The 22861-nt window shown below is 34.9% G+C and overlaps 1 non-coding gene across 1 annotated transcript; it reads right to left on the bottom strand.

The window, feature by feature from the left end:
• Window positions 1–11710: 11710 nt before the first annotated feature.
• Window positions 11711–11842, bottom strand: LOC111761133 (small nucleolar RNA SNORA31). The gene has a single exon (XR_002794581.1). It is a non-coding gene; the product is annotated as a small nucleolar RNA SNORA31 (small nucleolar RNA).
• Window positions 11843–22861: the final 11019 nt, after the last annotated feature.

Raw genomic sequence — 22861 nt, forward strand, 5'->3', positions numbered from 1 at the left:
CAGCAGGGTTACAAATGTCCATGACTCTTAGGAAGAGAGAAGCAGGAAATGGATGCTGAGGAGACAACCAATATATGTCTTACTATAGCATTTACAGGCTCTTTCCTTTGATTTTCCAAAATCAAGTTTGTGGACAATGAAATAGGCAGAATCATGGCAAGGAAAGTAAATGAAGAGTCAGGAGGACTTGAAAATAAGCACAAAGGTAACTTAGGCTGTCATTTGTATTTTTTCATCCCAGAAACACTGAAACTGTACAGAGGGGGAAATGTAGTTTATTAGTTAAGTGACATCAGTATATTCTATAAAATATTGAGTTATATTAAGCTTTTATTCGAATAGCTAATGACAGGAAATTGCAAATAATTTATAGTCATTTTGTGACTATTTAGTGTGTTTTTTGAAAACTAATTGCTTGACTTGAAAATTAACCAGGAAATTAGTGTCACATTATCAAACAGTTGATTATGGTCTTGTGGTTGCTCTTCTCTTTATGAAAGAAAGTTTGATGTCTTTTTTTATATGAACATCTTAGATTCTGCTTGATGTATGTTTACCTAATTCTGCTAGCTAAAAATGGTTCTAAATACTTTGCTATACTACTTTCCCTTTTTAAATCCAATATTTTCCTCCTTCATCTGATTAAGAATGCATATGATCCTTTACAATTTATGGAACATAACAACCTCCAAATTTTGCCACACACACACAAAAATCCTTGAGGCCATCTGTTTTACTTTGTAAAAAGCTGCTGAGTGAAATATGCCAGACATGGGTTGGCTTTTATAATGGGAATTTATTAGGTTAAAAGTTTACAGTTCTGAAGCTATGAAATGTCCAAATCAAGATGCTGTCTCATGAAGGTCAACTGCTGGCGGTCCTGGACTCCTGCCATGGACCAATACACTTGGTGCCTCTCCTGGTCGGGGGCTCTGCCTCCTGTTCCAGACTCACTTTCTCCCCTAGCTCAGTGGTAGGTGATCAAGCATATGGCAGGGCACAATGCTGTTCCTCTTGTGATTCCCCTTTCCAGGTCTCTTTGCTAGTTTTGTCTTAGAATGTTCCATCCATGGCTTTTTCCTGGGGTGTCTCTCTGAGCCTCTGAGTTAGTTCTCTCAGTTTCTGTGGCTTTTTTCTGAGTGTCTCTTACATTTCTTCCATTTACATAGGACTCCACCAAGAGGACCAAGACCCATCCCAGGTCATACTTCACTGAGGTAATCCAATCAAAGCCACCCAAGTCAATCTAATTCAATCAAAGGGTACCACACGCTCAGGAATGGACTAGCTCCAAGAACATGATCTCTTCTGGTATCTACAAAAAGCTTCAAACTGTCACACCATCTGTTATGTCAAAAGTCATAATAAGAAAAATAGTTACTTCAGTATTTTTCTATTAATCATCCAGGAAAAGTATTAAGAATATAATGCTTATTATAATAAATATTATGGCAAAAAAATAAAATAAAACTTGCTGAGCAAGTTACTTGATCATAGCATAATTTGACTTATATAGATGTAACCCAAATGTGTAGGAGGGAAAATTATGGAGTCAAAATGACAGGATTCTTCATTGGACTCATGACTCTCATAGAGAAATCAATTCACAAATAGTACAGATTTTACGTTCAGGAATTCATTTTAACTTCGATCTGATTTAATCTCTTCTAATTATTTTAGGGATTATATTGTCCCTTCTTTCAGAAAAGGAAAATGAATCTGACCTGACCTGATGATCATCAGATTATTAATACATTGGCTACATACAAAGTAATTAAGAGAATTTAATAGTTTCATGTTTGCTACCCACCTACTTTATAAGTCTTTAACAAGAAGCCAATGTTTACTATCTAATCAGGTCAAAACATTACTCGAATTTCAAATTACATCTTTGTTACATTCAAGTGGTAATTAAAATGCTAGACTTGTTAAAATTTAAATCCAATATCTGAGTTTAGCATGAAAAGCAGTAAATTAATTTTTCAGCAGTAACATTTCTTCTGCAGCACCCAATTCCCATCATTACACCAGATTTTTTAGCTCCTTATTTATTTTCTGCTTTTAATGCTTTTGTTCCTACTTCTACTTCCAATGGTAGGCATTAGTTAGTTTGGGGTAATAAATTTATACCATCAGTTTGAACATAATTATTAGCTCGGATGGGTAAATAAAGAATCAGTAACAATGAGATGCAAAATATATTTCCCAGGACTTCTATAAAATAGAAGTTTTTCTCTTCTTAGACTAATTTTTTATTTAAAAATTATTTTAAATTTTATTTTAGTGTTTCCTGTTTTTCTATTCCACATAAATAATAGAATTTCTTCATCAGACTTATTCTTCTACTTGTGCCACAGTTGTCAATGTCAGGCAGCATTAAAATCCTGCATTATTTCACAAAGAGCAATAAGCTTCCATTGGTAGTCTGTCCAAACTAGGAAGGGCACATAGACCAGAAGGAAAGGGCAGACACCTGTTTTATTTGTTTTTTTTGTTTTGTTTTGTTTTGTTTTCTTGGGAGGAGGGGTTCTTATTTACTAGTGTACCTGCTGTACCTCATGCTTATACAATAGTCTGGTGTTATTGGCTGAATAAACTTTTCCCACTGCTCTCTTATACTCTATTTGGAATCTTGGATTAGAGAGCATAGGTTTTTAGGGATGTGATTTAGTAGTATAATTAAAAATAATTATATCTCAATATTCTTTGTAGTAAAGCAATGGAGCCTGAGTAGATTAAAGCTTACCTAAAGCTAAACTAGGAGTATAACACAAATGTCCTTCTTCCTACACAAGTATTCTTTTCACTACACCGTTTTGAGTACTATCAAAAATTTACAACTACTGTTTGTGCCCTCTTGACTTATCGAGATGTTTTATTTTACTACTATCTATATTTTCAGACTAAATTTTTCATGATCTGGCTCCCCTGACACAGATCCCAGGTTATATAACCAATATATATTTTCTTGTTCATTTAAGTTTATTCTCATGGTAGGTTGAGTTATGCACCCAATCTAGATATATTTTTTTTATCTTAATCTGCATTCCTATGGATGTGAACTCATTGTAAATAAGATCTCTTGAAGAAAGTAATTTTAGTTAAGGTGTGACCCAATTAAATGAGGTTGGATCTTAATCCAAATTACTGTAGGCCTTGAGAAACAGAAGAAATTCAGACATAGAGAAAGCTGCACATAGGAGCCAGAAGCTGAAGGCAATGGAAGTGGGAAGTCAATGGATCCTGGAAAAGAAAAGAAGGGACCTCACTGTGTGATGCAATGCAGGGATACAAGTCAAGGAACCCCAAGGATCACCAGTAGCTAGTACAGAATGTCAGAGTTTTGGGGGAGAAAGCATCACCTTTCTGACTCTGTTGTGCAACTCTCCTAGCCTCAAAACCATGAACCAATAAATTCCCATTGTTCAAACCCACCTATTATGTGGTATTTGTGATAGTAACTCAGGAAAACTAAGGCAGTTCTGAAACCACTCTGACTGCATTTATCCCCAGAATTCATATAACATGCATGTGCACTATCAGTCTGTCTCTCTTGCTCTGTCTCTCTCTCTCTGTTTTCTACCTTCCACTCCTCTAATCAATGGCTCTCTCTGTTGAAAATATCTTATTTGGATTGCTTGCATTCTTCCATCACTCCCACTATATGTTAGTTTACTAGGCATGAATTCTTCATTCACCTGACTTCACCTGGTTGATTATTCAGTAGCCAAATCACAAGAGATTTTGGAAATTGGTAGGTTATGTTTATGGATTATGCACAAGGTTAGTTTTCAGATGAAATACAGAATTCCAAGTTCACTGAATGTCAGCTAAACATGCTTATAAAAAACAAATTTAGGGAAATGGAAGTGGCTCAAGTGATAAAGCCTCTGCCTACCATGTGAGAGGACCCAGGTTTGATCCCTGGGACTTCCTGGTGACAAAGAAGAGAAAGTATGCCTTCATGGAGAGCCAGTGCCTGTGTGATGAGCCAAGAGCCCCGCATGGTGAGCCAAGTGCCTGTGTGATGAGCCTAGTGCCCATCTGGTTGCCCATATGGCAAGCCAAGGGCCCACGTGGTGACCTGAGCGCCCACGTGAGTGACCACTTGGCGAGCCAAGTACCTATCTGGTGAGCCGAGTGCCCTTGTGGCAAGCTGAGTGCCCATGTGAGTGCCCGTGTGGTGAAGCAGTAGTCTGTGTGGTGAGCCAGTGCCCACATGGTGGGCCGAGTGCCTGTGCAGCAAGCCAAGTGCCCACACAATGAGCCAGTGCCTGTGCAAGTGAATCACACAGCAAATGATGACACAACAAAAGAGAGACAAAGGGGAGAGTCAAGGTGAAGTGCAGCAGAGACCAGGAACTGAGGTGGCACAATTGACAGGGAACCTCTCTCCACATCAGAGGTCCCCAGGATCAAATTCCCATGAATCCTAGAGGAGAAAGATGTGAAGAGAAGACAAAAAGAGAAATAGATACAGAAGATCACACAGCTAATAGACACAGCAAAAACAGCAGGGCAGGGGAGGAATAAATAAATAAAATGCTTAAAAAATTTAAATGGACATCATATATTTTTATTCACTACATCTGGCAACCCTATACAGAGAGCAATATTCTTTAAGAAATTCTTAACTTAGTACAATCAATTACATAATTTTCTTTCATTCTTCCCTAAACTGTATTTTGTTCAATCAGGAGTATTTCTCTCGGATTTAATTCCTATGAATTTCCTCCATTTATTTTTTGTATTTGCTTTGCACAAATACATCCAAGGGCTGTGGTTCTAGAAAAACAACAACCACTTATTGCTTTGGTATAATTTATTTGACTAAAATCTTCCCTATTTGCTCTTGGACCAGCATAGAATTACTTATCTAAGCCCTAATATCCTTTTGCCCTGTGTCACTTAGGATCCCAGCAGAAAAGAGAGAGAACAATCAAATCCTTCACTGAAGAGGATTTCAATAAGCGGACAATTTTCAGAGGCGTGAACAGAGATAAGGGAACAAAGAACAGTGGTAAAACCTTCCTTAGACTAGCAATAACTAAAAGTTATTAACATTCTTATACTTGAAGGACAGGTGTAGCCAGAATGCAAAGAAAGCTGTAGGCCTGGAAGAGAAGCCACCCAAAAGAAGTGCTGATGGTTGAGGGACACATCCACTGGCCCAACAGTGAACAGCAAGAGAGTAGGGACAAAAATTAATCTGATCAACCTTTTCTGCACTCAGAACAAGGGTGTATCCCATTATCCAATTCCTTCTGGAAGCCAGAGAGCAAGCGGGGCCAGGTGATAAAGTTCATGGAGTTCAACAGAAAGATGGTAGGGAATGGGTCAGAAGAATATCTAGCTCTAAATAATCAAAGAAAAAAGGAAAAGACTAAATATTTAAATCTATGCATAAAAAGTCATACAAAATCCTTTTTAAAATTAAATCTCTAATTCCAGATGTGAAATGATTAATGTTATTGGGCTTTTTCAATGTTTAGTGTAGGCATTCCCATGAGTTGATTTTGTTAACTTAATGGTTGGGGAACTCACTATCTTTCAAAAAGTGTTTTAAATAATAATAATCAACCTCTGTGGGAAAATGTAGGTATGAAGTTTCAGATTTGTGGAAGTATAAACTTGAAAACCTTTTTAGAAAGCAATTTGGCACGTTGTATCAAAGCGTAAATGTGTCTGCAATTTTATTCTGAAAGTTGCAGGAATTTATTCTAAGAAAATTACCTGACAAGTCCATATGGTGCATATAGGTATAAAGATGTATATATGTGAATATTCATTCATGGTTACAAAACTTAGAGGCAACCTAAATGTCCATCATTTAAAGAAATACGTTATGATGCATTTATAAAATACTACCCAAATTTCTTTTTACAATGGATGTAATGGAAAACAATTGTGAATTTGAATATACAGTCTTACCATATTTTTGTTAGGAAAAAATATTTCCTTGTGAGTAGGACATAACTCTAGACAAATGATAAAAAGTATAGTACAATTGTTGATAAATGTAATCTATGAGCAATGAAATAATAGGTGATTTTTACATTTGTTAAACAATATTTTTTTTTTAAATTCAGGTAAATGGCATGAGCATTTATATATTAAAATTCAGCAATTTTAGGCATGTACTTCAATCAGTTTTGACAAATGTATACTGTTGTGTAACCATCACAACAATCAATATAAAGAACATTTCCAATAAATTCCTCTCATGCTATTGGTTGTCAATCACCTCTCCCCACCCCAAGTCCCTGGAAACTGCTGATGTGATTTTTGTTGCTCTAGTTTTTTCAGAATGTTACACAACGGAGTCATATATTACATAGCCTTTTGTGTTTGTTTTTTTCTTTCAATTACCACAATGCCTCTGATACTCATCTACTTTGTTGTTGTAGTTTGACTTGTCAATGATCTTTAAGTCATCTATGAACTTTGTTCATCTGAGATAGATAAATATTGTGCCTTTTCCTAGGGAATTCTACAGTAGTGAATTGGTCCTAGTGGTTTATTTCATTTTATTACTAAGCGGTGTTCAATTGTATGGCTGTGCCAAAACTTGTTCACCCATTCACTAGTTGGTGGACATTTGGGTTGTCTCTAGTATGGGGTTATTATGAATAAAGCTACTATAAACAGTCATGCAAGGGTTTTTGTGTAGGAAAATGTTTTGTTTCTCTTGTGTATTTACACGAGGGTTGTATAATAGGGCTGTATAATAAGTATATATTTAATTTTATAAGAAACTGCCAAACTTTTTAAAGTTACTGTACCATTTTGCATTCTCATCAGAAAAATAGTAGAGTTACAGTTAATTTCTTTATATTTTACAAAGGGTCTTGATTACTTTTATCATCGTCAGGCAACACAATAAAACTATACCTATTTAAATAGGCAATTGGAGTCAAAAAAGAAAAAAAAAATCCTTTTGGGACCTCCAAAGTTTGAGGGTAACACACAAAATGCATTAACAGCATGCATTGGTTTGACTTGATACCAAATAATAGATAGCTCAATAAATAGAGACAATATCATGGCAATTGATGCATCTTAAATTAATAATTATTGTACTAGTCATTTCTCTTTATCAACCCCTTAATAACTTATGTCCAATGCTATCTCCACTCCTATATATAGGAGGCACTTTGAAATGTATTTTATTGTAGATAATACACAATGTAAGAGGCTTTTTCCCTCTGTCTTGTTGTTCATCTAGAATTTGATGCTTTTCTGATTGTATGACTCCTCTGTTGTTGATTTCTGTCTCCCTCTTCCTGTTTCTTTCAGCACCAGAAAGCACAACTAAGGATCAAGACTACTTTCCTGTTATCATTTTTATTCTTTCCTAAGCTTTTATTATGAAAATCTTCACTGCTTTATAGCTATCTGCTTTACCTCCATTTCCCAGTTCAACCTCTATTTTCTCTTTTGTTAATCAGTCCCCACAAAAATGACTCTAAATTCTCATACACTGAAAATTAAATTTGTATACTAGAATGCTGTGCACATGGAATTTGCCGTTAAATACTATTCAGCTTTCCCCTTTACTTATCAGGGTACACATTTCAATTTCAAAGGGGAAAGAAGCAGGTAAATTGTGCAGATCTATTTTATTTCTTTTATTGACATTACCTTATTGATTTGAGAATTTAGTTTTCTTCTATTTACAGCTGTCCCTAAATTAATTAATTCTTGATTGGTTTACCTTATATTTCTGAAGAAGATATGCAAAGTAAAAAAAAAAAAGAGTCTGCCTCAATTATATCAGTTTGGCTTGCCTTCAACTCTCAAATCTGTGACTTCCTCTACCATTTATTGAATGCTGCCATGAAATTAATCAAGGTTCTATTAAAGGGGCTTTATAAGGTCATTCGGCCAATACCTTGCCACCAAGCAGAGTATCACTTCTAATTATAGGGGAAAATGTAGCAAGAATATTTTAGGGACAGATAAAACTATCACATGTGGCTTATAACTTACCCTCTATCATCAACTAAGCTGTAGTTGTATGAATTACTTTTACTGAGTTCAGTATACATTTTATTAGTGCTGCTCTCTTCTATTGCATAGAATGCCTATTGCTAACCTATTAAGTAAAATCGCTTATAGATGTAAATTTTTTATGGCTTTTAAAATGTTAATGTATGGCTTGTTAAATGTTAAGGTAGTAAATAGCTTCCAGGAGCTCATATATACTAAATTTCATTTTGTAGTTCTCAGCATTTAAAGAAGAATTCATAAGATATTTGTCAAGCTAAGATTTTTATATACTTGCTACTTTTAATATATGATTGTAGAAAGGATATTAGGGTAATTAGAAGATAATGTCAAGGCCATATCAAAATGGACCACTGCCAGAAAAGAGCATCCTTTAGCTAGTTGGAAAATACCAAAAAAGCTTTGGAAGAAAAATATTATGAAACATAAGAGTTATAAATCTTACTGATTGCTATAAACTGAGAATATAGCTTTCTAACCTATCATGTCAAACCTATGCTTTTCTGTATAAGGCTGCTTACAATTCCTATTTATTTTTAAATATTTATTGTAGATAAATATACAGTTTTTTTAGCTACTCTAGCTTTTATCACTACCTATATCATTCATGACACAATAGTATAACTATAGAATGACAAAAAATAACCCACACACAACAAACATACAGATGTCTGAGGCCAACTGTACACATGTAATTGAGAGCTTGAGACATGTATTTTTAAAAAGTGACCCAGTTAATTCTGATTAACTACATTAAGAACATTTTTTATTTTTCTAATTTATAATTTATAAACAGGAAATCCAGTGGGCATAATTTTAAAGATCTTACCCAACATTATAGAGTTAGTGAAAGTAGAACTAAAATCACAAAAACTATGTCTCCTACGGACTCCCTGTTTTACTCACAAGGGAAAGGGCTGGTAGCACAATCTCCAACCCAGGACATACTAACAGGATACCCAGAGAGGCTGGTAGCACAATCTCCAACTCAGAACACATTAACAGGATCCGGAGATTGAACATCAGTATTTTCCCAAGCTGTGGTTCCTTCCAGGCAGTGATATTAATGAGTACAACAGGCAAGATAACACTGAAATTTAACCCAGGATTTATTATCTACCCAGAGGCAGAGGGAGAAGCTGCAGGTTAGCAGACCCAGAAGCTTAAACCCAGGCTCATACCTGACAAAAAAACTCACATTCTTGGACTTCATGACATCGCCCTTTCTCTCAGGACCACAACTCTTCATACTTTCAACCTAGTCTTTCTCCATAGAGTGGCCATTTAGAATTCTGTAGAATTCTGTAGAAATCTGTAGCCCCACCTCTAAGTTCTGTTTATTTAATTTGCACTTAAGAAGAAAATTCATTACTATAATGTGGAAGTCTACCTGAGGAAAGAGCAGTCCAACTTGAAGGAGACTTTGAAACCTAATTTATAAATGAAATAATAGGTGTTCTGCTCCCTTCCTTTGTGTGACTGCTTTCTATTCTTAATTCTGTTTCTCCAGGAAATCCTGCAAATCTCTACAATTTTGTCCACATTTTACTAATTTAACACATTTTATTTCTAAATGTCAACTCTAATGAAAAAAATATATAGATTTGTTTTCTGAATTCATTGTTTCTTCTTGCTCAACAATCTTGATTGTTTTCAAGTTTTTATAGTAGAAAATCTATTTTAGGACCACCCTCCTGATTTTTCCTCTCATCACATTGGCCAGAATTACAACCCAGTCCCATATCTAAACCAACCATTTTCAAAGGAATTAATATCAGCATGATTCGCTCAAACCAATCACTGAATGAATTACTGATATAAACAGTTATACAGAAGGGAACAACATATACATAGTAAAAACCAGAATCTGCTAACAAGGAAGAAAGAAAATAAAATAAGGGGTAGGTTATTAAAATTGGCTGCTAATCTTTCAGTTTAGGGGATGCTTATGTGTGTTGCAAGACAATGTGGTCAGCACAGAGAGAAACAGAATAAAAGACAGAAAATGACCTGACAGTTTTGAGAACTCTGTTCCCCATTTATCCTGAAGTCCAGTGGTATTTCTTTCCTTTCCATGACTACTGTTGTTTACATTTTATTGGGCTCCATGAGCCTTTAAATGTTTCTATTTGCCTAAACTGGTTCAAACAGGTTTACTGTTACTTGTAACAAAATTAATATGCTTCCCCTATTACCTTGTGACTTTATTAAAGTGATGTATGTGTTTATCTTTTGCACATGGTTAGAAATTTCCTTCTCAAATTTTATGGGAAATAAGGCTTCATGCCATCTATCAATTTCATTATACCCAAGAAAGATGGGGAAATAAGCTTATATTTGCTGGCCATTTTATTATAAGATCATCTTATGGGCATTTTCAACTTCTATTCCCAAAAATGTGAATTTATATTTTATACATGTGATAATTGTCCCAAGTTTAATTTTCTTTTTTTAATTATTTATGAGGTTAGAGAGGTTGTTTACTAAATCACATAAAAGTCATCATCTTTGATTCAAAGGAGAGTCTGACCCAAAGAACCATATCCTTTACTTAATGTTTGCATTTTGTCCTCAAGTTGTCATATTATGCAATTTGCACTTTTACATTTCTAATCTGATGAAATATTTATCAAATAACAGCTTTTTGACACTTTCCTTCTGATAAGTGGAATGAATTTGAGCACCATAAACCATAAGTGTTAAGCTGTTAATGGTCTCCCATAGGTTTTATTTCTTCCTGTGATGCTTCAGTGATTTCCTTGGGGTTTAGGTGAAGAAAAGTTTGCATTGATGTTTATCAACATGAAAGTCTCCCTACGATTTTCAGTGAATCTACTCCAATCAAAGTCTTGTTCTTTAAGGAGGGGAACTTTTTAAATGAACAATATTTTTACCTTTGTCTGTTCTATGTCCTTCATTGATTAAGTTTTTAAATGAATTCACCCAAATTATTAATTATAATTCTAGAAAAGATGGTGGCAAAGACGATGCTTATTTTTGGTGCTTGGGACATACTTGCCTCTTTGGTTTTCACCCTTTGGCATCTAAACCATTTATCCTATTTTCTTAACCATGCTGCTCTGCCTACCTATCCTCCATCAGAGGTGTTAGGTACCTTCACGTAGAAACCTACCTTATGATCCAAGATCCATATTGCAAACTATTAATCAAGATCCATATTGATTAATATAAAAAAAAACTGATTTTTATTCCTTTAATTTGGATGCTTCTGTTGAAGTGCTCTCACTTTTAAATCAGAAAAGAGGAGGATATTAAACTAATGATAATTGAAGGAATAAGGATTTTTGATAAGAGGAGTTCTTATAGATGAGATTGATATATGATGTTAAAAGATTGTTAGACAAGCTGAAAAATAAAATGAGGCCAAGTAGGTGAATGAACATTACATATTTCCAGTAAATAAATAAATAAACCATTTTAACTTAGAAAATGTCAATAAATAAATAAATAAATAGCCACCATTGCAGAAACTTAAATTAACTGCATTGCTCTGATAGACAGGAAATTCCTAAATTAAGGACAAGAATCATGGTAGTAGATTCTCCTAGGCCACAAGTCTGCAAATTACAGTCTATTGGCCAATTCTGGCTGACCACCAGCTTTTTTTTTTGTTTTAGTTGCGGTTTTATAATTTATATCTGAGTTGCAAAGATTATTTCCCTTTCCCCTTGTTTTTAGAATTTCCTGTATTCCCCCATTCAGTCTTGGCTGTCAAAACCAGACAGACAGAAAGCAGAAGGACCTTCTTCTTCTTGCATCTGTAGTGGAACCTTAGCAGCAAACATTAACTGCTCCAGGTCAGTCAGAGATGCATTTCTACCTGCTTTTAAAAATAAAATTTTGGGAAACGGACTTTGGCCCAGTGGTTAGGGCGTCCGTCTACCACATGGGAGGTTCAAGCCCCGGGTTGACCCGTGTGGCGCTGGCCCATGCGCAGTGCTGATGCGCGCAAGGAGTGCCATGCCACACAGGGGTGTCCCCCGCGTATGGGAGCCCCACGCGCAAGGAGTGCACCCATGGGGAGCGCCGCCCAGCACGAAGGAGGGAGCAGCCTGCCCAGGAATGGCGCCGCCCACACTTCCCGTGCCGCTGACGACAACAGAAGCGGACAAAGAAACAAGACGCAGCAAAAAAACACAGAAAACAGACAACTGGGGGAGGGGAGGGGAATTAAATAAATAAATAATAAATCTTTAAAAAATAAAATAAAATTTTATTGGAACACAGCCATACCCATTCATTTTTGCATTGTCTATGACTGCTGTCTTGCTAAAACTGCAGCATCAAGTAGTTTGCTATGAAGACTCTACAGTTCACAAAACCTAAATATTTACTTTCTGACCCATGACAGAAAAGGTTTAATGACCCCTGGGCTATTAATTTCCCAAAAGACCCAAAATATTATGAAACTATTGAGCTTGGATAAAGGTACTGTATGAATAAGCACATGTTATAGAATGAATTGGGGCACATTCTTTTAAAAGTACAACTAGAAACTGCTTGGTTGGTTAGTAAGTCCAAGTTATAAATTATGTCATGTCCTGTTTGGCCTGAATGAAACTAAATAAGCTGTGGAGATCTCCAAGGCTTTATTTCCTTGGTCATACTACGCAAGTGGCATAGAGGCTGACATGACATGTATCTAAAATCCTGCCCTTTCCATTTCTTGAAGATACCATGGAAATCATAACTCTCTGAAGTTGAGGTTGCAGCATTAACATTCCTGAGAGAAGATGTTTACTCTTACAATGGCTATGGTGTATAGGCAAAGTGAAAAACCTTATCAGCATCTAAAGCTAGCAAATAAATCTACAGCTGGGAGTCTGTGCTGTACAAACCTGGAATTGTACAACTTGAGAGAGAGACAAAACTTTGATAAATCTGTATATGCAAAAGTAAAAGCACAAGAGCAAAGTACAGATGAGGGGATAATTGTACTAAAGAACTAAAGCTAAAGCAAATTACTGCAATTGAGTGCATGGGTTAGTCCTCAGATTTCTGGCAGCAAGAGCAAAGAGAAAAAACATGAAGACCAAATTATGTACATTAACTGCATAGGTAGACAACATTTTCCTATTGGTAAGGGTTTATTACGTGGAGAGTATGTATCTCATTTCTGCCATGTCTCTCTGTTCCAGATTAGAAATAATTAGCATCACTTTTAAAAATTAAAGTAATTAAATCTTAGGTTTAGATCACATATCTCGTTGAGGATTATGTCATATTAAGATTTCCATTAAGGATCAATTTAATGGATTTAAAGTATTTACTAATTTTTTCATGAAAAATATCTCTTTAAACCAAACAACTTTTCCTGATATAGAGGAAACCCTTGAATAATTCTAATTATACATACAAACTATCTTGGTGTGTTTTTTGTTTTATTCTTGAGAGAAGGTATAAAAAGTGTCACATATCATTTTAGAAAAGAAGTGTTCCCTATGTGTACTATTAGTCAATATTTGCCATGTGACCATTCTGTGAAGCAAATAATTTTTAATTTAATTATCTTTATGTATCTTAAGTTAAAAGGTTTTTGTTGCTGTTTTTTTTGTGGGTTTTTTGTTTCTTTTATTTTGAGGTACTGGGCCAGAGATTAAACCCAGGACCTCATATGTGAGAAGCCAATGTTCAACCACTGAAACACATAGGCTGCCCTGGGTTGACTTTTTAAAATTTGTTTTTGCTTGCCATGAGCTCCCCTTTGGGAGGCACTGGAAAATGATCCTGGGAACTCCAATTGGGAGGCAGGTGCTCAACAGCTTGAGTCACATCCACTCCCAATAGCTGTTTTTCTTAAAATGATTTTTTTTCTTGGTATTTATGCTTTTTAAAAAAAAATTTATTTTTATTGAAGTATATCATTCATATGTGAACACACATAAACAATAAGTGTATAGTAAAGATTGTGAACTTACAAAATAACATTGCATAACATTGCACAGGGGTCTTATACATCACGCCTCCACCAACTCTTTGCATTGGTGTGAAACAATTGCAAGAGCATTGTCAAAATATTACTACCAACTAGATTACTTACCTTACATTTGGTGTATTTTTCCCCCAGCCCATAGTATTTTTTTTAAGTATTTTTGTTACAGATATTGTGAACTTGCAAAACAATCATACAGATGTGTAGATTTCTCATATAACTCCACACCCTGGTGGAATATTTGTTAGAGATTATAAGATAATATCATCAGACTACTACCACCAATCATGATCCATAGCATACATTTGACACTTTTTTTCCATACACCTCCATTATCAACACAGTATAGCTTGGCATTAATGCAAGAATATTATAGTATTGCTGTTAACCACAGTCTATAGGTCACATCAATTGTAGTTTTCCCATGTTTCTCCATATTCCCATCACCCTGAAATAGTGATGTACATCTGCTCTAGCTCATAGAAGGACTCTCTTGCATTTGTACCCTTAACCACAATTCTCAACCGTTTCTGGGTTCACTGTGTTATTCAATTCCTAGACTATTTTTTAGCTTGCTTTCAATTGACATTTACTTCCCCAGACTACTCTTTTCAGTCACAATCCCACTTATAAACCAGTTGTTACTCACTATTATGTGTTTCTGTCAACTCTATCCATCTCCACACTTTTACAGTCAAGTTAATTGAAACTTCTACATACATTAAGCATCCATAGTTCTTCTCAACCCTCCTCTTATCTCCTTATAACATATACTCTAGGTTTTAATTCCGTATATTTATTATTTGTATTTAGTTCACATTAAGGAGACCATGCAATATTTGTCCTTTTGTGTCTGGCTTACTTTGCTTAGTATAATGTCTTCAAGACTCACTCATGTTATCACATATGTCCCAATTTCATTTCTTCTTATTGCAGCATAGTATCCCATCATATGTATATACCACATTTTTTTTTTAATCCATTCACTGATGGATGGACACTTGGGTGGTTTCCATCTTTTGGCAATTGTGAACAATGCTGCTATAAATATTGGTGTGCAGACGTCTGTTCATGTCCTAGTTTTTAGTTCTTCTGGATAGATTCCTAGTAGAGGAATTGCTGGATCATATGGCAGTTCTATATTTAGCTTCCTAGGGAACTACCAAACTGTCTTCCACAGAGACTGCACTTTTTACACTCCCACCAACAGTGAAGGAGTGTTCCTATTTCTCCAGCAATTATTGTTGTCTGTTTTTTAAATAATGGCCATTCTATGTGGTGTTAGATGATTTCTCATTATTGTTTCAATTTGCATTTCCCTAATAACTTGTGATATGGGACATTTTTTCATGTGCTTTTTGGCCATTTGTATTTCCTCTTTGGAGAAATGTCTATTTAAACTTTTGCCCATTTTTTAATTGGATTGCTTGCTCTTTTATTGTTGAGTTGTATGATCTCTTTATATAGAATGGAAATCAAACCTTTATCGGATAAGTGGTTTCCAAATATTTTCTCCCATCAACTGGGCTGATTTTTCACCTTCTTGATGAAGTCCTTTGAATCACAGAAATGTTCAGGTTTGAGAAGGTCCCATTTATCCATGTTTTCTTTTGTTGCTTGTGCTTTTGGTGTAAGGTTTAAGAATCCACCACCTACCACCAGGTCTTGAAGATGTTGCCCTACATTTTCTTCTAGGAGCTTTATGGTACTTCCTTTTATATTTAGGTCTTTGATCCATTTTGAGTTAATTTTTGTATAAAGTTTGAGGTAGGGGTCTTTTTTCTTTCTTTTGGCTATGGATATCCAGTTCTTCCAACACCATTTGTTGAATAAACTGTTCTGCCCCAACTGGGAGGGCTTGACAGGCTTGTCAAAAATCACTTGGCCGTAGATGTGAAGGTCTGTTTCTGAACCATCAGTTCGGTTCTATTAGTCTTTGTGTCTATCTTTATGCCAATACCGTGTTGTTTTTACCACTGTAGATAGGTAATATAATTTAAAGTCTGGAAGTAAGAGTCCTCCAACTTCACTTTTCCTTTTTAAGATGTTTCTGGCTATTTTGAGCCTCTTACCCTTCCAGATCAATTTGACAATTGTGATTTCTATTTACTTAAAAAATGCTGGTGGAATTTTTTATTAGGATTGCTTTGAATCTATATATCAGTTGGGTAGAATTGACATCTTAATGATACTTAGTCATCCAATCCATAAGAATGGAATGTTCTTCCAATTATTTAGGTCTTTTTAAAATTTATTTTAGCAATACATTATAGTTGTATGAATAAAGTGCTTCCCAGGGAGGTGGTACAAGTCCCCCAGTTTCCTCCCTGCCCGAGGTGGGACTGGGGTTTAGGCTAGACCTGCAATCCAATCTGCATGGAAAGAAGCCGGTCCTTACAAGCACTGATTTTCAGTCAGTGCCATTTCCCCTCACGCTCAGGGTGGAGTCAGAATGGCAGCCACCGGCTTCCCTCTGTCTTGGACAGACTCAAGGTTTAGTTGATCCTAGGATTCTACTTCGGCCCTATCAATCCAGTAATCAGTACCTGAAGTTGCCCTACCATGTTTTCCTCCTGTTTTTATTGGGGGAGATGGAACTTCAACTCCAACCACAGAACAGCTCCCAAGGTGGCTTGCACGCCACAGGCACCAACCTCCAGGCACAGAGGACCCTATTCAGGATTCCTCTGTGCAGATGGGTAGTGTCCTCCTTCCACACTGCCAAGGATGTTGCAGGATACTTCTCTGGTCTCCTGGGTCCTCCAAAATGTGCTTTAGGTAGCTCTGGGTGACCACCAACTGCCCTGTTTTAAGAGCTGACTTCAAGAGCTCCTTACTCTGACACCATCTTCTTGAAATGACTTTTAATTTGGGGAACTAATAATTTCTAAGTGTATCAGTTAGGAATTTTGTTCAGCTGCATATGACAGATATTTGCAGTCATTTAAACACACATGGATCTGTTTCCCTTACATTAAAACGGAAGGTTTCTGATATTGGTTCTGCAACTCCAGAATGTCAGAAAAATGTTCTCTGCAATTCTCTCGGAGTCTTCACCCCATGGAAGATGTGCAGAACTCCATGGGGGAAGGACACTGAGGAAGAAAGTAAACTGAAGTTCGGTCTTAATGTGAAGTTCTGGAGAGACCAACAAAAAGCCTTAATGAAAGTATGGCTATCTATGCAAGAGTTGACACTCCCCATAATCACTTATCCTCCAAATATTATTTTACAGGCTATTGAATATATAGTTGAATGTGTTAAGGCAAACTCTTTTCTTCTATACCCAGCTAAGGGAAGGTCAGAAGTTAATTCCATAACTTCATTTTATTTCTTACACAAGGGATTCTCAGCTTCTAGTATTGAACACATAGTCTCATTACAAAAGTTATAAGTATGATAAGTTTCCCAAGCTGGAACATGTGTGTGCATTTCACAATGTTAAGTGGATCCATTTTTTTTACCTACAGGAAAAATAAATGATGCAGAATTAAGTGTTTTCTAAGTTGAAGTCCCATTTCTTTAGAGATTCTTAGACAATAGTGACAGCCACCCACTTCTTTGTGCAACAGTAAACAGGTTGATTTAGATTACAGCCATTATATCAGCACACATAAAAAGAAAATATTCACATGTAAACAAGGTTGGACTAAAGCTATACACTTACTTTTCCTTTGAAAATGAAACAGGTTGGCAGCCTTACCAAAAAACAGTGCTCAGTGTTATCTTAGTCTTCTGTTTGAGTTTTGGAAAGCTGAGTCTTATGGTAATTGCATATTAAATCTACATACTTCAAATGAGTTTATAATGGCTATTATCATCAAAATGAACAGGGAAACAATTAACCATGATTAGCCATTTTATATAAAGAGTTACCTCCTTATTTTGGCATTCAGTTTACAATCTTTTTCAAATTAGCTGAGTTTGAATAATTTTATTTATTTTTGTATTTCAATAGTGGAATAATAAATGAGTTCCTTAACCTTATATATTTCTATAAAAAACAGAAAATGCTAGCTGTGTTTATTAAAATGTACACCCATTTCCTTAACTAATTTTCTAAAAAAGCAGATCAAAAGACCAAAAGAAACCTTTCTGATGTTTTTTCTATTTCAGTTTGAAACTCAGCCAACTCAAAATAATTACTATTAAATTCGTTATTGCACTTTATATTCTCCCCCAAATGATTAATTTTCACAGCCTCAGGTTACATTCAAAGGTAAAGGTTCTCTGGTAAGAGAACAAAGACATGACTTGGTAAACACATTGATGATAAGCTTGAAATTTCCAAATACTACCTCTTTAAAATATTGTGACATTATTCATACATTTATTTATATTCCACATGTGAAACTGTACATTTTATCAGACAGATTCCAAAATCTATAGAATAAAATAAGGAAGGTTTAAAATAGTGACTCTCCATAAATCAAAGCCACATTCCCTTCGTTTGTTGTTAGATTACTGGAGCACTGACTGTCTCTAGGGGGGAGTTTTTTGACTCATGCAAGTTATGACTGAGGATACAATCCCAAGAGGCTTCATGGACACAGTCTGAACTTTCTCGCTGAGGATTGTGCAGCCACGGCACTCAATTCTTAAGGAGAGTTTTCATGTCCTTCGAGATATAGGCTGCTGCTCCATGCTTGCCTGTCAGTGGCTGTGACTGGAGCCCTTAGCAGAGTAAATTGTAGCTTTGGAGTTCTTTGGGGTGGTTACAAATTACAGAGGGCAAAAGCAATTCTCAGGTGATTTGTGTTTTTCTGAAAAGATGGTGGCAAGGCTGGTTGTTTCCCCAAGGATGTGAGAGATAGGGTATCATGGAAGTTGATTTTTAAAGTTAACTTAGATCACAGCAAAGTAAATTGGGCTTTTTGGTCTGGTGCTAAATACAATAAAATATGTGTGAATAAAACATTTCCTTACATTATTTTCATTTGTTATTCCTATCACCATCTCCATAATTTCCCATTTACCTACTCATTATTATTCCATATTGAAGGATTTTAGAAGCAGATTCCTTAAAACACTTGAAAGAATCTTCAACATAAATATTCAAAGATTAAATGTCATCATCATTATTTTCTGGAAGTGAAAATCTTTGGCATAATGTATTCTCAAACAACCTTTCTCGCTTTGTTAAAAGATTTGCTTTTCAGCGTGAGGACGAAACAAAATATCTGCTCCCTTCAATATGTATCTCTATATTTAACATCTTTATTGAGGTATAATTTACAAACTATAAAATTCATCACATGTAAGTATACAATTAAATGACTTTTTAAAATTAATTGAATTATGCAACCATCTCCATAATCCCGTTTTAAAACAGTTGCATAATACCCAAAACTCCCCTCATTCTCATTTACTGTTAACCATCAACTCACACAGTCAGCCTTAGACCACACTGATCTGCTTTCAGCCCTTACAGGTTTGCCTTTACTAGATTTTTCATAGTGATTGAATCATAAAATAAATTGCCTTTTGTATATAGTTTCCCTCATTTTAAAGTGATAATTTTGAGTTTCTTCCAAGTTGTAGCACTGTGGGGAGGAAAATAATGGCCTGCCAAAGATAGCCACATCTTAAACCCGGTAATTTTTTAATAAGTTATGTTAAACAGGAGAGGGAAATTAAGATAGCAGATGAAATTAAGGTTGCTTATCAACTCTCTCTAAAATAAGAAGATTATACTAGATTACCTGGTGGGCTCCATTGGACTGCAGAGCCCTTAAATGTGGAGGATGAAAGCAGAAGAGTCCGAGCATTGCAATGCGAGAAAGACTTAGGAGACCATTGCTAGTTTTGAAGATGGAAGGAGCCCAGGAGCAAGGTATGTGGGCAGCTTCTAGAAACTGGAAAAGGCAAGAAAACAGAGTTCCCTTGACAGCTTCCAGAAAGGAACACACCTGCCAATTTCAGCCCAGTAGGGTCCATTTCATATTTCTGAGCGCCATAACTGTAAGATAATAAATTTGTGTTGTTTTAAGCCACAAAGTTCACAGTCATCTGTTATAGCAGCAAACAGGAAACTAAGCATGTATCAATTGTTTGTTAATTTTTACTTAAGAAATTAATTAATTGCCAAATAGTATTTCATTCTGTGGATAAACTATATTTTGCTGTATTTACCAGGTGATGAATATTTGGATTGCTTCAAGTTTTAGGTTATTAATAACAAAGCAATGAAATTTCATATTCATGTTGTTACATGGACATATTTTTGGTTCTCTTGATTGGATACCTCAGAATGGAATTTTGAGTAACAAGGTAAATTCATGTTTAACATTTTAAGTGCCAAACTGTTTTCCATAGCTTGAGTGCAATTTTACCTTCCCATCAGCAATGCACGAGGGTTCGAGTATAGTCATTCCAGTGAGTAGGCAGTTTTATCTTATTATGCTTTTAATTTTTATTTCCCTAATGATTCCTTAATGTTTAATTACAAGAAGCAATTAATCATGTGCTTATTAGCCATTCGTGCATCATTTTCAGTGAAATTCTTAGAATTCTTTGGCCATTTTAAAAATTAGTTTGTTTTTCTTATTAAGTTCTTAAGAGTCCTTTATGTATTTTATGGGCAAGTCACTTATTTGATATATGATTTGAAAATATTTTTTCTAATATGTGGTTTGTCTTTTCATTTACTTAACAGTGTCCTTTGTAGCACAGATGTTTTTATTTTGATGAAGTCTGAAGTATCTTTCTTTTTCCTTTTATATATCATGCATTTGGTATTATATCTATTCACCCAACCCAATGTCAAGATTTCCTCTTTTGTAATCTTTTCTAATCCTTTTGGCTCTTACATTGGACTTTGATCCATTTGTGTTTAATACTTGTGTATGGTATGTGAAATAACGGTCTAAACTTTTTGTTTTGTTTTGTTTTGTTCTTTGGCATGTGAATATCCAATTGTCTCAGCATCATTTGTTGAACAGACTATCCTTTCCCCAGTAAACTGCTTTTGGAATCTTTGTCAAAATAAATTGAGCAAAAATGTAAGGATTTATTTCTTGAGTCTCAATTATTTTCATTTATCTATATGACTATCCATGCAGCAATTCACACTGTCTTCATTACTGTGAAGTTATAGTAGTTTTTGAAATCAGATAATGTAAGTCTTCAAAATTGTGTGGCTTTTACAAAAACATTAGCTATTCTAGATACTTTATATTTGTAAATAAATTTTAAGATCAACTTCACAATTCCTACTCATCCACCCTCCCCCCTGACTGTGCACAAGAAAAAGCCCGTTAGGATTCTGATGGTTACTGTGTTGTATTTATAAAATGATTTGGGTGGGAAGAATTGTAACTGTGACGATATTGAGTCTAACAATCCATTATTAGAAAAATATCTCTATGTTTCTTAGATCTTTTAATTTGCTTCATCAATGTTTTGTTGTTTTCTGTGCATGAGTCTTGGACTTCGGTTGTTAAAAGTATTTTATTCTTTTCCATACAACTATGAATTGAATTACTGAATTTAATTTTTGGATGTTCATTGCTCATATATAGAACTACAATTGATTTTTGTATATTGATTCTTTATCTGTCCATGCTGCTCAACTATTTTGTTAGTTCTGGTAGGTTTTGTATGTGTGTGGACTACTAAGGTTTCCTATATACACAGGATCATATCATGAGCAAATAAAGTTTTATTTTTTCTTTCCAATCTGGATGTCTTTTATTTTTATTTTTATTTTTTGGTGCTGGGGGGGGTGGGGAAGGGGAGGCTTATTGAGCTAGATAAAACCTCAGATAAAATGTTAGTTAGAGGTAGCAAAAGCACACAATTTGCCTTATTCTTGATCTCAGTTGAAATAGTTCAGTTCTTCACCATTAACCACATGGTAAACTGTGTGTGTTTTTATAGGTGACCTTTAGCAAGTCAGAAAGTTCCTTTCTTTCCCTATATTGTTGAGAGTTCTTGTCATGAATGAGTGTTGGAATTTGTAAATTATTTTTCTGTGTCTATTGGCATGATCAAGTGGGTTTTATTGTCTTTTATTCTATTAATATAAGCTATTACAGTAACTAATTTCTGGATGTTAAACCAAGCTTGAATTTCTGGAATAAATCTTATTTGTTCATGGTAACTAATACTTTTTATATGTTGTTGGATTCTGTTTCACCAAATTTGGTTAATGATTTTTATATCTATGTTCATGGAGGGTATAGCTCTGTAATTTTCTCATGATGTATTTTTCTTATTTTGGGATCAGTATAAGACTGGCTTCATAGAATATGATGGGAAGCATTCTTTTATAAAGATTTCTTTATAAATTCTTTTATAACTCTTTTATAAAGTAGTTTGTGAAGAACTGGTATTATTTCTTCTTCATATGTTAACAAAATTCACTAGAGAAGCCATCTGAACCTGGACTTATTTGCAGGAAAATTCTTAGTTATTAATTCAATTACTTTATCTCGTATAAGTATATTCATAATTTCTATTTTGATACAAGTCCATTTTGATAATTTGTATCATTCTAGGAATTTATCCATTTTATCTAAATTTCCTAATTTGGTGGCATAAAGATATTCATAATATTTCCTTAATTCCTTAATTTTAAAAGGTCAATTTTGATTTCCCCATCTTCATTTCTGATTTTGATAATTTGTGTCTTTACCTCATTTCTTCTTAGTTTGTCTAGTTAAAGCTTTTCCAAGTTTGTTGTTTTTTTCAAAGAGCCAACTTTTAGTTACAAGAATTTTCTCTATTTTTAAGCCTTGTTTCTATTTCATTGATTTCTGTTCTGATCTTTATAATTTCCTTTCTTCTGCCTACTATAGGTTTAATTCACTCTCTTTTTTAGTTTCTTAATGTGATTGACCTGAGAGTCTTCTCTCTGATATAATTATGTAAAGCTATAAATTTTCCTCTAAACACTTTTTA

The sequence above is a fragment of the Dasypus novemcinctus genome, chromosome 7 (assembly GCF_030445035.2).
Source record: "Dasypus novemcinctus isolate mDasNov1 chromosome 7, mDasNov1.1.hap2, whole genome shotgun sequence".
Classification (NCBI taxonomy): domain Eukaryota; kingdom Metazoa; phylum Chordata; class Mammalia; order Cingulata; family Dasypodidae; genus Dasypus; species Dasypus novemcinctus.